The following is a 17,530-nucleotide window of genomic DNA, read 5'->3' on the forward strand; positions in this document are numbered from 1 at the left end:
TTTTGTAGGGAAAGGGTTAGGCTGGGTGATGAGAGACACTCATGCAAGCCAGAAAAGTAAAAGGAAAGAAAAAAGAACTTTTAAATTTTTATTGATGTTCTTATGAGGCTTACTGCTGAAAGAAGTTAAGCATTCAGCATTTCAATGACTTTTTTTTTTTCACTGCAGTAAGAAGAAAGTAGAAAACAGTGACACATTCACCTTAGCCTGTTGTTAGCCTTCTGAAAGCAGTCCTGGGAAGTTTTCCTCCAATACCATCTGGCTTCATTTTTCTGGCCTCTACACTCACATTTATACTCCAAAAAAAGGATATATACCTAGAATCAGAAACATTTGTTAATTTTAAGTTTCTATATCTTTATAGCAATACATCTCAAATATTATAGTGCATAAAATTTATTAGGAAAACTTGTTAAAAATACAGAATCTAGCACATAGATCATCACTGCAATCATCACTGATTATTTCAATCAATAGATCTACATTTTCAGAAGTGTATAAATTTTTCAAGGCTTGAAAGACACTAGAAAAACAGTGATCTAATTTTGAAGCTCATGCAGTTATCAAGAAGCTATTGTTATGAAGACTATAATCCATTTTAACCTGTGGCATCTTGAAGGAATTGATAGAGGGATCAAAATAAACACAGAGATGATAGATGATGATGATAGATAGAAGATAGATAGATGACGGATGGATCTGCTGGGACGAAATGAAAGGGCAAGTGAGAAGTGAGAAAAGGAGATGTAAAGAGAAAAGGGGGAGATGAATTTTTTTTAAAGGCAGCTAAGGTTAAGTCTACATAACTCAGAAAAATTTTAATTTTTACATTAAATTGGTTGTTTTAGTAACATATGGTTATGGTTAGTAACACAAATGTACTGTCTTTGGCTACTTTTAATGTTCATTTGTTTATTTTGAGAGAGAGAGAGTGAACACATGCAAATGCTAACACAAGCAGGGGAGAAGGACAGAGAGAGAGGGAGAGAGAGAAACCCAAGCAGCCTCCAGGCTCAGCATGGAGCCCTGCTTGGGGCTCAATCTCAAACCTCAAGACCATGACCTGAGCCAATATCAAGACTTGCATGCTTAACTGACTAAGTCACCCAAGCTCCCCGGCCTTTAGCTACTTGAGAACAGGGTAGAGTCCTTTGGGGTCTATCTCCTGTGAATTCTCCCTCTGTCTCTATCACCCTCCCCCATCACCAACTTATGTCTCTTTCCTTAGCTTTTTTCTCTTTCTGTGATTTCTTTCACTGTTTTGAATGATTTCCTCCTGGTGATGTTATCAATTGCTATTTTATTATATCTTGTTCCTACACCAATCTTAAGCACAGATAGGCACTTTTATAGTGTGATGAAATGGACTTCTGTCAATATAATGGCTGCCCCACTCCCTCTGGCTGAAATTTTAGAGCTTTTTTCTTTTACGTTAAGCATTACCTTATCCATCAACTTCTCTTTTAAAAATCTCTATGCTTCTGGAAGGGATATATACACTCTGGAAGATCAAGTCACTACCAGCTGAAAGTCCTTTCTCCCTGACAGTCATAGCTGTGGGCATCTAACAGACATAAAAGGGAAGCATCTTGGCCTCCTCTAAAATTTGGAGACCTCACAATACATACACAATATATACTGAGTAACTGATTTTCCCATCTTCAATTAATTGTTCTGGACCTGCTTTTGATTGCTAGAAACAGCAAAGTTCTACTTGACAACATTTTCTTAGATTCTTTTTAAGACCTGTAAACTTAGACAAATTCAAGAAGTAATCTGAAGAGAACAGCAATCCATCCTTTAATGGAATTTAGCAATGAATTTAACAATCTCTTGAAAAAATACCCTTAAAATACACACACACACACACACACACACACACACACACACACAGAGGCTAAGGACCTTAGGAGTCACATACCTCTGTATCTCTATTTCCTTTCTTGCCTAAAAATGTTCCACAACCCACCTTAATAAAAGCCCAATCTAGCATCGGACTAGGCCATGATTGTTGCCGGGAAGTCTATCCAAGTATCTACTAAAACTTCATGTTATGGCTTAAATTGTTTCCTTTTATTTTGTGCATACTGAAGATGAATAGCTAATCATGATCCTTTATTTAACACTTTTCCATAATCTGTACTTAAATACAGAGGCTATCCCTGTGTCTGTTTCTTTTATAATTTATGCAACCCTTCAGCAGAAGTCCTACTAAGAATTTTACTGCTTCTCCTTCCTTACAACTCCTCACAACTAGAATCGTTATTAAAGCTCATTTTCATACACTGCTTCTATTTTTCAGGGAAACTTCTTTAGCATTTAAAAAATATTTTTAATACTTGGGCTTTAGAAACAACATTTTTCAATATAACTAGAAACAGAAAATGATTAAAGTTTAAATTCATTAGGCACTCAATAAATGTTTATTGAATTTAGCTGAAGTGTCATGAATTTTTCTATTTTTAATCTTCATTATGATTTATTTTCTATTTTCACTCATTATGAGAAAACATTTCCATATTCCAAGAGTAGTTAGATTTAATTTTTTCTTCCCTTGGATAATTCTTTATTCCCTGTTATTGTGTGCAATATTTCAAACTAAAGTGTTTTTACTGCAAGTCTCCTGTCTCCTTGTGTCTTTTTCTTGCAACAAATAAATGCATTAAAGTTAGTTATTCTTACCACCTACTTGACTTACAGGAACATTGGGAAGATTGATAAGGCCATGAAAAAAAGAACACTTAAAATTCCTCATTTCTGTTTAAAAATTTTGAAAAAAGCCTATATGATGAAAGATAGTAGCATTGTATTTGTTTTTCTGTTTTTCTAGACATCCTACAACAATTCCTGAAAGAATCCTTTTCTCCCTTTTGCCCTTATAATAAAAATTATGAGTAAACATGAATTTCATAGAACATGGATCCCTGTTAGTAGGAGCTCATTCATTTCTATTTGTTACAGAGAATAGGTTTACATCGTCCATTCAAATAACAACTAAATGGGGCATGACCAGACCAACTGATTTCAAATTCAGATATAACAGTTTAATAGTGTATCTCAGCAGTTGGCCATTTCCTAGCTAGATAATCAACCAGTAGAAGGAATACTGTCTCTTAAAGTCAAGGACTAGAAAGCTCTTTTGCTAGGAAATTGGAGATTTTCAGGTATATTCTTTATTTTCCTCTATGTTGATCCTCCCTTTATACTATTCTACAATCAGTTCCAATGGTTATTTCTCTTGTCATTTTGCATGTGTGGTATAATAAGACTACACTCGACATCAGGAAACCTAGGTTCAAACCTTCCTCCACGACTTAGCAACTGAGTAACCTTGAGCAAATGTCTCTAAATCTAAATTGCCTCGTATGGGATAGGAGAATAATACTTTCCCTCACTTCTCATAAAGTTTTTGAGGGGACAGAATTAGAAATGTCAGTGAAGGCATTGCACACATTTCAAATTACTTTATCTGTATATGATATAATGATGCCAGTTTATTAACACTTTATCCCATAATTCTATCCTTCAGTTATCTCATAATTCTCACATAAGAAACAAGTGGAAGAAAAAGTCATTGGCAAACCAAACTGGGTTGTCCTATTTACCCAGTCTTGATCTCCATGTAGATTTAAACACTGTGATGTTACAAGGAGCTTAAAACACCTCTCAATATTTTACATATTCCTTCCAATGCACCGACCATAAGTCTTGTCTCTGCTGACCTCTACCCCTGACCTGCCCTAGTCCTTCCACCTAAAATGGCTTTCCTTTAGCCAAGCCTATAGAAATCCCACCAATTCTTCAAAACCAGATAAAAAGGCACTTCTTTCATTACATATTCCTCAATTTTTCAAATTAAATTTTTGAAATTTATTTTTGTTCTTGTAGCACCTCTGTTTATATTACATGTACTCCATTCTCCTTCCTGAAACTATGACTAAATTGGGTTGAAGGAAGGAATTATTTCTAATTCATTGCAATATCTTAGTACCAAACAGAGGTACTTGAACATGAAATTTTCTGAATAGCTCTCTGTTACTCTTAGTCATCTGCCTCACACAAATTAGTCTTTCATCTGTTTTCACCACACCTGCTACAAAGGACGCTGTAAGGGTACAATTTTTCCATTGCCTATTAATCAGATTTAAATGCTTCAGTCTTTTACTCAAAACTCTGTATTGTTATCCATTGCTCCCACTCATCTTTCTTAACTCCTTATATATGACTTACCCCCAGTGTTCCTCCTTGTTATCATCCTTAAGGATATTTTAAATTCCAACCTCTATTTTCCTGTATCTTTTGCATCTCATGAAATTTCCTTTTTTATCAATCATTTCAAAATCTAGCTTAAAAGTTTGTTCCTTTAAGAAGCCTTATCTGATTAACTCTTCCATAGAGTTCTTTATCAACCCTAAGCTCTCAGAGCCCAGGACACTATCCTTATGAAATGAAGGAGAGTGTTTGACTCCATACTACAACTGCTTTAGGATATACTGACTAAAAGCAAAACTGCCTTAAGACAATTTATCCTTACCCTTCAGAGTTTGTTTGCAAAGCATAAAACTAACAACTGCAGAGAGTTATTTTTCAACAGTATATATTCACAAACATTTTTCATCTTTACATTTTTGTGTGTGAATAGTGCTTCTTGAAGCAGAGATTTTTGCACTATGCCAAGGTTTACACTATGAAGACAAAATGTACAAACAATTCCTGCTTATTTATCAGAATGTCTTTCTGGAAATCATTTTATATATTAGATTGCCAGAAAGTGAATCAAAATCGCTCTTTGAAAGACTACCATACCAGTAATGAACTCTGACAAAAAAACCTAGAATGGCATTACTCAAAGACATGAGTAATAGTAGGTAGTATGAGATAGTAGATAGTAATACATAGTATTTTAAGACATATTTAAAAATACAAGGTTACTTAATAATTCAAAAAACAGTTTTAATTTTAACAATAAAGTATAACTCATATTCTACAAAATTATTTAAAACACCTAGGTCATGTACTAATTTTCAAGGATTCTGAGAGGTCATGGAAATTTTGTTTTAAATCAAATCTTCCAGACTGTATAATAAACAGTTAACAATTATTTTCTTAGAAATTTGTGAAGCATCCCCTCCCCCCCAACTCTAGGATGATGACTAAGCCTTGGGTTTGGCAATACACTTCCCTTATACTGAGTGGCCAAAGGCCTTTGATCTGGGCTCTGATTTGTGACCTGCAATCTATAGATGCTAAAGCTGAAAAGCAAGTATACAAAGCCAAATATTACCAGTAAATAGGAAAGAACGCAGACAGGAAAAAGTACACTTGGTTGCACATTGCACCTTGTCACTGTGCAAATGTAGGTTAGCTATCTAAACTCTAACCTTCAGTTTCTATAGCTGTAAATTGAGGACAATTATACTTCACAAAAACTAAGTGATTCTTCAAGATCAAGTGAAATAAAGTTCATGATGTGTTCCATAGGTACCAACTATATAGTAAATACCAATAAGCAGTTACCATTATTATATCATTATCATCATCATTCTACAGGGCACATTCACCCACTTACACTTAACATATGCTATCCATTCCTACCTCATACCAAGGAGAATAATTAATTTCTCTCCTCAATGTTAGGATATACTTTAATAAACCCAGACTGACCTCAACAAAGGGCCTTGAGAGCTACCTAATAGCAGAAAGAATGGTGGCTTCCATAAATCCTGACAGACATGTGTCATATGAACTGATATAAAATCTCCTTTAGTTACTGAGGAGTGATTTAATCTGTATTGTCACTAACCACTAACTATATTTAAAGTTAAATATCATGAGTGAAATTTGTTTATGGCCTAATGAGCAATTAATTATTTCTGCATGGGAAAATTTCCAAACTACAATAGTCTCACAGATGCTCTAGGAATTTGGAACTTGGAGCACTTGAGCTTTTCATTTGTTCAAGTGCTGGAGCCAAGACAAAATTGAGTCCAGTTTTAGACATTTTGGACTTTGCCTATGGCTGACCCTATAGAGTAACTATCTCTTCAATACAGAGTATTAAACTCCTTAACTTTAATAAAAGTATGAGAACGCTATACTCAATTTAGTAGATATTAAGACATAGGAATTTTTCCTTTATCACTAACATGGAATAACCCCATTTAAGGATTTTTCCAGAAGTTACCATGACTAGCCTTTGTGGAGCATGGTCTACAGCAGGTGCAATTCTTCTGTTCTTTTGCTCCTCTGTGTTATCCAAGGGTCAATTCAGACTATACCATCTGGGCCTTCCATAGAATCACTTTTGCTAAACTATGCTTTAGTTTGATTATCTATTCTGCATTAAACATGCTATTAAAAACTGTAAAAAAAAATATCATTATCCACTCTTTCACTTCATATCTCCTTTGTTATAACCAAGGAGAAATTTTCCCTAGACAATTATTTTTGTTATTTTTTTTTACCATATATGGACAATGTGAATCATTCAATTTGCCCTGATTTCCTCTCTTTTGACTTATTAGGAAACTTAGAATTGATTTGGTGTCCCACCTTTAAACACTGTGAGAACTTTATACCATGTTTTCCTGTCTACTTTTCTTGTAGCCCCATTTTATTATTTTTCTTTATATTCTTTCACTTTGTCTTTTATATTTTTTTTTCAGTTATTGTGACATAGTAGCATAATTCGCTTATCTCCTTATAACTTAGGTGAGGAATTTTCAGGCATGCCATAGATGTGTTTTCAAGCTGTGTAATTTACTGGTAGCAAAGAGAGAGACTCTATCATCATGCAATTAATTTCTATTTCCCAGATTCTCACATATATCTTCCAATGAGTCTTTTCTGGCAGTCAAGACCACTAGTCCTAATATCTAAATAACTCTTACCAAAGTAAATATATCATTATATACCTAGAATTATATCAAGGATGAGTTCTGTTACCTTATAGTACTGATAACTTCTAAACTTTTTTTCACCATCATCATCATGACCAACTACTTGTTATTCCTATCACAATGCAACTGGGGTTCTGTCTTTTTTTGTATTACTTTCTTTGAGCGCAGTTAATAATGTTACATTAGTTTCAGTATACAACATAATGATTCAACTTCTCTGTGTGTCAGGTTATACTTACCACAAGTGTGCCTACCATCCATCATCATGTAAATGGCTCTTACAATACCATTGACTATATTCCCTATAATGTACCTTTTATCCCCATGACATATCCATTCCATAACTGGAAGTCTGTATCTCCCACTCCCTTGTATTCATTTCACTCATCCTCCCATCTCTCTTCCCTCTGGCAACCATCAATTTTTTTTCTGTATTTAAAGGTCTGATTCTGCTTTTTGTTTGTTTATTCATTTGTTTTGTTTTTTAGACTGTACATATAAGTGAAATCATATAGTATTTGTCTTTCTCAGTGTGACTTACTTCACTTAGCATAATACCCTCTAAGTTCATCTATTTTATAGCAAATGGAAGATCTCTTCCTTTTGTATGGCCAAATAATATTATATAATATATGATATTATATAATATATATATTATATATAATAAAATATTATGTATAGATTATAAATAATATATATTTTATATATTTATGTATATATTATGTATACATCTATATTTATATTATATATTATATATTTATTTATATTATAAATATTATATATAAATATATTATATATATAAATATATATTATATACGTTTTATATATATATATAAAATCTAGAATTTTTATGGTTCAGGTCTCACACTTAGGTCTTTAATCCATTTTGAATTTATTTTTGTATGGTGTTAGAAAATTGTCCAGTTTTATTATTTTGCACATAGCTGTCCAGTTTTCCCAGCACAGCTTATTGAAAAGATCATCTTTTCCCCTTTGTATATTCTTGCCTCATTTGTTATAGGTTAATTGACCATGTAAGTGTGGCTTTATTTCTGATTTCTCTATTCAGTTCCATTGATCTATGTGTCTTTTTTTGTGCCAATGCCAAACTGTTTGGATTACTATAGCTTTGTAGTATATTTTGAAATCTGGAATTGTGATCCCTCCAACTTCGTTCTTCTTTCTCAAGACTTCTTTGGCTATTTGGGGTCTTTTGTGGTTACAAAAAATTTTAGTACTTTTTGTTCTACTTCTGTGAAAAATGCTGCTGGTATTCTGATAGGAATTACATTGAACCTATAGATTGTTCTGGGTAGTATAAACATTTTAACAATATTAATTTTTCTGATCCATTAGCATGGAATATGTTTACATTTGTTTGTGTCATCTTTCAAGTTTTTCATAAACATTTTACACTTTTCAGAGTACAGGTCTTTCACCTCCTGAGTTAAGTTTATTCTTAGGTATTTTATTCTTTTTGGTATAATTATAAATGGAATTGTTTTCTTAATTTCTCTCTCTGTTCCTTCATTATTGGTATATAGAAATGCTACTGATTTATGAGTATTAATTTTGTATCCTGTGACCTTACTGAATTCATTTTTCAGTTCTAATAGTTTTTTGGTGTAGTCTTTAGAATTTTCTATATATAGTATCATGCCATCTGCCTTCTTCCTTACCAGTTTGGATGCTTTTCATTTTTTTTTTATTGTCTGACTGCTGTGGCTAAGACTTCCAGTATTATGTTGAATAAAGTGGTGAAAGTGGACATCTTTGTCTTATTACTGATCTTAGAGGAAAAGCTCTCAGCTTCTTACTATTGAATATGATATGAGCTGTGGGTTTTTAATACATGGCCTTTATTATATTGAGGCATGTAAACCTACTTTTTTATCATGATGTTGAATTTTGTCAAATGCTTTTTCTGCATCTATTGAGATGATATTATTTTTTTAATCCTTTGTTTTGTTGCCAATATTGCCAATATTGAACTGTCCTTGCATCCCAGAACAAATTCCACCTGATTGTGCTAAATGATCCCTTTAATGTACTGTTGAATATGTTTGGTTAACATTTTTTAAGAACTTTGGCATCTATGTTCATCAAGGATATTGTAATTTTCCTCTTTTATAATGTCTTTGTCTGGTTTTGCTACAGGGTAATGCTGGCTTTGTAGAATGTACTTGAAAGCTTTCCTTCCTCTCCTATTTTTAAACTATTTTGAAGAGGAGGTATTAACTCTTCTTTAAATATCTAGTAGAATTTGCCTGTAAATCCATCTCATCCTGGACTTTGATTTTTTTTGGAATTTTTTTATTGCTGATTCAATGTTGTTACTAATAACTGATCTGTTCAGATGTTCTATTTCTTCCCAATTCAGCTTTGGAAGATTGTATGTGTCTAGGAATTTATCCATTTCTTCTAGGTTGTCAATATGTTGGCATATAATTTTTCATTATATTCCCTCATAATCTTTTGTATTTCTGCATTGTCAGTTGCTACTTCTCTTTGTTTGTTTTTTTTTTTTTTTAATTCTACTTCTCTATCATTTCTGATTTTATTTAGGTCCTTTATCTTTTTTCTTAATGAGTCTGGCTAAGGGTTTATCAATTTTGTTGCTTTTCAAAGAATGAGCTCTTAGTTTCATTGATTTTTTTCTTTTGTTTTTATAATTTCTATGTCATTTATTTCTGCTCTGATCTTATTTCCTTCCTTATACTCAGCTTGGGTTCTGTTTGTTCTTCTTTTTCTAGTTCCTTTAGTTCCTTAGCATAAGATTATTTGAGGTTTGCTTTTGTTTGTTGGTTGGTTGCATTTTGTTTTTTTGTTTTGTTTTGGTTTTCAGATAGGCCTGTATTTGCCTCTTAGAACTGCTTTCACTGTGTTCCAAAGATTTTAGATTATGCTTTCATTTTCATTTGTATCCATGAGTTTTCTGATTTCTTCTTTGTTTGCTTTGTTGACCCATTTGTTGTTTAGTATTGTGTTATTTAGCTTCCATGTGTTTGTGTTTTTGTCCAGTTCTTTTCTTGTAATTGATTTCTAGTTTTATACCATAGTGGTGAAGAAAGATGCATGGTAGGATTTCAATTTTCCTAAATTTATTGAGGCTTGTTCTGTGGTATAACAAGTGATCTATTCAGGAGAATGGCTCATGTGCACTTGGAAAAAAAAATACGTATTCTGTTGTTTTTGGATGGAATGTTCTACATGCACCTGTTATGTCAATCTGGTCAAATGTGTCATTCAAAGATATTATTTCCTTATTTTCTTCCTGGATGATCTATCCATTAGTGTAAGTGGGATGCTAAAATCACCTACTATTATGGTATTACCATTAATTTCTCTCTTTATGCCAGTATCAGCCTGTGCCAATTAGTTATCAGGCTGGTACTATGGATCCAATCCACAACTGGTCTTGCCTCACAGGTTTTACACTATGCATTTGTCTGCCCTATCACCTTGAGAGAAACAGCTTACAGAGGCCAATTAACTTCCTCAGCACCCACCTTAGCTGGTTCCTGATCTATCCTCTACACTGGAATGAAATACCTATCAGGAATGCACCCAACCACTACTGCTACCACTGAAATTAAAAATATGATATTGACCACCATAGAGCTCTATTCAGAGATGGTAACTAATATTAAGAAATAGCCTGGGGCGCCTGGGTGGCGCAGTCGGTTAAGCGTCCGACTTCAGCCAGGTCACGATCTCACGGTCCCTGAGTTCGAGCCCCGCATCAGGCTCTGGGCTGATGGCTCAAAGCCTGGAGCCTGTTTCCGATTCTGTGTCTCCCTCTCTCTCTGCTCCTCCCCCGTTCATGCTCTGTCTCTCTCTGTCCCAAAAATAAATAAACGTTGAAAAAAAAAATTAAAAAAAAAAAAAAAAAAGAAATAGCCTAAAAGTTATTTCAACACTAGATAGAGATTGGATTCCTGAACTTAATAGAAAGATACACCTTTATTAGAAAATTGAACTTGATAGCAAGATACATCTTTATTAGAAAACTGAAAAATGAAAGGTGAAGAGTGATGATGTACAAAAAGTTTATTTTTATATGTATATACCTACAAAAAATATACACATACACTTAATAGCATAGATACATTGTTATAATTTTAAAAAACAAAATGGGGGAAAATAGTAAATTCATGATATTTCTCTTAATGTGTTTCCCAAGCTAACTTTTGAGTAAGCTGTAATATCATGATTCAAGACTATAGCATGTAAAACTTTTAAGATTTCACAACAAAGAGTCTGGTTCAGCCAACATACTTGTGAAATAAAAATATGTAGTAAAAAGAGAAGAGATTCTCAAAGATATTACTAATCTATGAAAATTACCCAACATTTTATTTTCAGTCAAAAAACTCACTTACACATACACAATGTTTAACCATGGAATTTAAGCCATCCGAATCCAGTTATTTATAACAGGACACACCAGAAATGACCAGAAACTAAAACAAATTCCATTCCCTGAGACAGTTCTTTATGTGTATTCTGTAGACCACCTGCTTTAGAATTACCTAGGAAGTCAGTGTAGAGTGCAAATTCATGGTGCCCACTCAGACTTCTAGAATTAGAATTCTTGGGGTTAGAGCCCTGGAATCTGACTTCTTTCTAAGCTGCCTTGATCCTAAGTGCACTAAAGTTTGAGAATCACAGCACCAGATGAAGACAGGTAGGAAACAGAAGGTCTGAGCTACAAATGGGGAAGGAAGTTCCTTGTAACAGGCAATGAATAGTATCCAAAGAATATAGCAACAAGTTGCTCAGTCCACACATGCAGTTGGTAAGATGAGGTGGGTATCCTTGACAAGTGCATCAATGCAATAGGGTTTAAAACTTTATCAAATGCTAGCTATGTCAACTGCCAAGTTTTTTAACTCTATGGCTGAGCTTTTCATTTGTAAAATAAAAATAATAATACTCTAAATCATAAAGTTGTTAGGAGATTAAACAATTTAACACATGTAAGGCACTCAGAGCAACGTTCAACATATATTAGGTCTTAGTGGCCACAAAGCTGTTCCCTTGAGAGATAAAAATCACTGCATCAACTTTGAAAATGATTATTACTCAGTTCTGTGAAACTAAATATCAAAGTCATGAAAATACAGTATTTTACAGTACTTACGTTTAAAGTACCATATGGGTACTCTATACCCTATTCTTGATGATTCGTTTAATAAAAGCAATTCCTATCCTTTTCTCCTGAAAAGTCAACTCTGTGAAATTACTATTCTACAAAGTTTGGCTCATGGTAAATAAAATTCCTCACAAAACATCTCCACGAGACAGACTTTTCCCATGAAAATCTAATCACCACATGGAATTAACCAAGCTTTGTCTCCACTGGATAGAACTTTCTCAAATCAAGTCATATTCCCAATTACATTTTCCCCATCACAGTTTGAGCTTAGAATTTTTTTAAAATTCATTTCACAGTCAGAAGGTTTCCAAAAAAGATGTTGCCACAGAAATTCCAGTACTTTCTATCACTTATTTCTTCTGTGGAAAACACTGAAGTGGCCTGAGATAACGTCACATAGAAAAGAATCACTCTAAAACTACTGGGTCCTTATCTATGAATACTGCACTGCTAGGGGTAAATAACCATCATTACCCATATCCTGGGCTGCTTATAAGAAAAATTGTGAGATGAAATTTATCCTTAACATCATCCCCTCCTTTTTGATATACTTCACTTCTGATGCCTTCTCCATCTGTTCTTCCTAATCTAGATACTATTTTTGTTGTTGCTGTTGTTATTCTCACCTACCCACAAAGCTTGTTACAATTTTACCCCACTGGAAATCATCTGTTCTGTATCATACCATCTCATGACCCAGTGTTGGTAATAATGAATCTAAATTGTTCAGCAGTAGTTTTAGAGGGACTGTTGCCAACCATCCATATCTATCTGAGTTTTGGGGGGACTAATTCCCCTTATGCTATGTTCAATCACAAAAATCTCTCCCTTAATTCTGCATTCATCCCTACCTCCTTTCCCACAGCTTCCTTTGTTTTCTATCCAATTATCTAATTCCCAACACTATCAAACAATTTGCTTCTATCCTCCCATCTGGACATTTAAACTTTATTAGCAATGGCCACCACTGACTTCCACATAGCCAAATCAATGGGCAAATTTATAGCATTTAACACTTGATCAGTCTTTCCTTCTTAAAATATTGTCCTTCTTTGGCTTCCATAACACCATCCTAAATAAAAGAGATTTATTTTTAATCTCTTTTACTGGATCTTTTCACTCTTCTCATCCCTAAAAAACGTTCTATATTGTACCCACTTGTATTTTCACCTTACATTCCATTTTTTGTATTCTAATTTATTCCCATCCTTTCTTTTTATTCCTATAAATTTAAATTAATACACTTGAATCCCAGCTCAGAACCTCTAGTCTCTAATACTTCTGAATTCTACCACCAAACATCTAATAATAACCAACTATAGTATCTTGATGTCTTTTTTCCTTGTGGAATATATATTGATGAAAGAATACTATCTATGTAACCAACAATGCCAGAAATCTAGGAATCATTTTCAACCGTCATATTTCTTCATTTCCCATATCCCATCAGAACACTAAATCCTGTCAGTCTGTGTATCGCAAAGCCATTGGTAACCTATTAACTTCCTTCCATTTGCATATGCTATCACTACCTTAGTACAGATTGTATTACCTCTTCCCTGAGGACAGACCTGTTAAAGAAAAACATTTTAAAGGTAAAATGATGAATTTCATACAAATGTAAAATAAGCATATCAGTGATTTTATTTAATTAATTAATGAGGGAACCAAGAAGATGTTGTAATGGCTTTAAAGGAAAATTCACAGTACCACACTTATATAGTCTGATCAGGAACACTGAACTGAATTCACAAATAGTTGCAAAACACTTTTTCCAGAGCAGGGAGGGAAATTGATTTTCCACCCACCAGACAGAATTCATTTGCACATCTATGGACAAGAGTCATTTACATTGCCGTGATCTACAATTTACAGTTTTAAATAGCTCAGACAATAAAAGATGCAAACTCCATAGTATCAAATAACCCAGAAGGGTGTGCTCTAGATACCACATACATTTTTATTGAAGACACCTACTAATGTTTTGGGTCTATTTCAAAGTCTTCCACAAATTTTTCTGACAGACTATAGCATCTTTACTAAAACTAAAGTCTAATAATATCTCTCCCCTTTTCAAAATTCCTCATTGGCTCCCCCCTACACAAAGTAAAATCCGGTCCCACCCCAACTAAGTGGGATGACCATCGTCATCTCCTGATCTCCAGCTCACTCCACCCTCACATTCACAGGCATTTTACACCAGTGGAAGCTGCACCAAAATGATTATTCTTTCTCAGATACACCTAGCTGTTTTATACTCATTACCTTTCACATGGTATAACCTTTTCCTATAATGTGTTTTGTCCAACTAATGAAGCCTTACTGATTTCAAAGCCAAGTTCAGGGCCCTATTTTCCAGGAAGATTCTGGCCTTTCCAAACAGAGTTAACCATTTCCTCTCTATCAATGCAAATTATTTGTTTTCATATATGACTCCCCTAATGGAAGATCTGCCCTAAGAGCTACTAAGGCATAAATATCACAGTGGAAGTTATTTTTAGATGACATTAACATTTAAATAAGACTTTGAATAAACCAGATTATTAACCATAATGTGGATGAGCCTCTTCCAATCTGTTGAAAGCCTCAAGAGAAACAGATTGATGCCCCCCAAAAAAGAGAGAAAAATGATTCCAGACTGCCTTCAGACTTGAGCTGCAACATCAGCTCTTCCCTGTGTCCTAGGCTACAGTCCTGCCCTCCAGTGTTTGGACTTGCCAGCCTCTACAGTCACATGAGCCAATTCTTTAACCTGTAATTTTTTATTACTAGAGCTTTGTGAAATAAATGAATTAACATGTGTCAAACACTTAGTACAGTATCTGTGGCATAACAAATATTATGTGTGTTATATTATTAATATTTAGAGGATAAGAAAGAGAAAGAAGAAGTGTTTGAGGGGAAACTAACAAGTCTATGGTATTTGAGAAGAAAGAACTGGTTTGAGGTCAGAAACAAGATACATGTGTATTTGAAAGGATAGTCAACTCAGGGGTAGGAACAAGAGGGTTAGCCAATAGACGGAATTCAGATATCAAGTCAGAAGTAAAGATCAAGAGCTCCAAGACATTGAGTCAAGCATGGAGATCCAAGATGGGAATTAGAAGGTATAGCTTTAGAGCCATAGCTCTATCATCTAGACATATAAACATGTCCATGGCTTTCCTGTCTTTGTCAATACCAAAGCTTTGGCACTAAGTCCTTAAACTCTACCATCTTCCCTTCACTGCTATGCTTCTTGAAAGAAAAATCTATCTTATCTGTCATTTCTGTCAAAGAAAAGTTGTACCCAGCAATTAAGCAGTCAAGGAAAACTTTTTCCAATACTACGCAATTGGAATCAAGGCTATTGCAATAGGGCAAAGAAAATAAACTCCAGTGAAATAAAAGGCAGAGTATTTTTTTAGGTTTATTTATTTTTGAGAGAGACTGAGTGAGCAGGGGAGGGGCAGAGAGAGAGAGAGAGGGAGAGAGAGAATCCCAAAAAGACTCCACACTCTCAGCACAGAGCCTGATACAGGGCTTGAATTCACAAAACCATGAGATCATAACCTGGGCCAAAAAACTGTCAAACGCTCAACCAACTAAGCCACCCAGGCACTCCAAAAGGCAGAGGAATTTTAAGCATTGGAGTTGGCTAGTGGAATAGTACTGGAAGACACTGGGGAGAAGGGAGGTTGATCAATTTAATCAAGCTTTCTATGTTTACTAACTGGGACTAATGAATGTTAGGTTCCTATCCTCCCATAGAGACCAGGAAATAGAGACCTATCATGATTAAATTGCAAAGGAATGACTTCCAAGTCCTCGAAAGAGTCATTTCTAAGAGTTTACAAAACTCTCAAGAGGATGGGAGACTTGCATCTAGAAGAAGCAGAGAAAGCTTTTGTAAATGCTGTGAGAAAAGGATGGCCAGGGGAAGAAACCTGTCCAAAATTTAGTCAAGCTGAGAGGAATATTAAGGGCATCTTGGTCACTTCTTTATAAACCATTTCTTCTTTATCCAAGCAATTTGATCTCTTTCCCCATACACTAATGAACCTCCTTTCACTAAAATCTCCTCACATGCTAAATCTAATGTCAATATAACTTAATTTATATTTCCCTTGTCTTGTCTGTTGCTATAGACAAATATCTCTTCGATATGTTCTCCTCCTCTTAGATTTCCTGGTCTTTCATCCCTTCAGATATTGCTGCAAGCAATATATTTTTTTTAACTTGTTCCAAGTAGGGACACCTGGATGGCTCAGTTGGTTGAGCCTCCAACTTCAGCTCAGGTCATGATCTTGCAGTTCGGTTCGTGAGTTCAAGCCCCACATCAGGCTTGCCCCATATCGTGAGTGCAGAGCCCACTTTGGACCCTCTGTCCCTGCTCTCTGCCCTTCCCCCACTTGTGTTCTCTCAAAAATGAATAAATATCTAAAAAAAAATTGTTCCAATTCTTCTACTCTCACCTCTCTTCTCTTTTTCTTTTACCTGTATATATTGTTGCACTCTGTTATTAAAAAAAAAAAAAAACTCTCTTGCCATCCCAAGGCAAACACCACAACTTTTCAGAGAAGAAAACATTTTATGTTTGCCAGACACTGAAAGAATAAAGCAGTGCATTAAGTGAGCTACAAACTAGTGAAACAAAACCAATCATTCTGTGCATTCTGTGACACTGTAAAAAATTCAATTCTTCATCAAAATCAAAGTAACACAAAAGAACTCTGTACTTTTGACAAAATCTACCACTACCACAGCAGTTTAGTTCTCTGTTGGCATGACCACCATCACCATTCCAGTGACACTGTGCCCCTACTCCCTAGATGATCTCCCTTAGTTCTCATCTCCATCTGAATGTTATTTAAGCATTTACCACTCAACAAATCCCAAACTCAGTTTGTATTCTTACTCCAAACCTGCTAATTCCACTATGATTTGCCATCTTATAAATAAAATCTCCATCCACACAGTATTCATAGACCTTTCCTTCCGTCACCTCCTATCCAACTTATCACCTATTCCCATCTTTTCTCTCCCCCTAATAGTCAATAGTACACATCATTTTACTCCTGTCAATGCTTCCATTTCTCATCTGGATTGTTTCAGTAGCCATCCAACAAGTATCTCTATCCCAAATCCTCTGACTGAAATACATCCTTCACACTGCTATCAGAGAGTTTCTTTCTAAGCTGCACATTGAATCATTGTTCAGCTTCCTGCTTCCAACCCTTCAACAGATATCCACTACTTTCATGATAAATTGAAATTCCTTATGATGACAAATAAAGTCTTTCACGATTCTCTGCCTGCCTGTCTAGCAGCAACATTTCTCACCATTCTAAATCTCAACATCTATGCCTTGGACAAACTGAGCTATTTGAAGATGTGATGTGTCCTCTATCATCTGCTAGCTTTCCTTTCATGTTGTCCCTTCCTGCTGGAGAGCCAGTCCCCATCACCACCACCTCATTTGCCTAGCATACCT

General features: G+C 34.7%; 1 protein-coding gene across 1 annotated transcript in view; it reads right to left on the reverse strand.

The window, feature by feature from the left end:
* Positions 1–205: 205 nt before the first annotated feature.
* LOC121031389 (uncharacterized) overlaps positions 206–17,530 on the reverse strand; it is a 411,199-nt gene continuing 393,874 nt past the window's right edge. Inside the window, exon 5 of the mRNA XM_040476479.1 lies at positions 206–317. The gene's annotated coding sequence lies outside the window, so the exon portion shown is untranslated. The remainder of the gene's footprint in view (positions 318–17,530) is intronic.

The sequence above is a fragment of the Herpailurus yagouaroundi genome, unplaced genomic scaffold (genome assembly GCF_014898765.1).
Source record: "Herpailurus yagouaroundi ecotype Mexico unplaced genomic scaffold, PumYag 141, whole genome shotgun sequence".
NCBI lineage: Eukaryota > Metazoa > Chordata > Mammalia > Carnivora > Felidae > Herpailurus > Herpailurus yagouaroundi.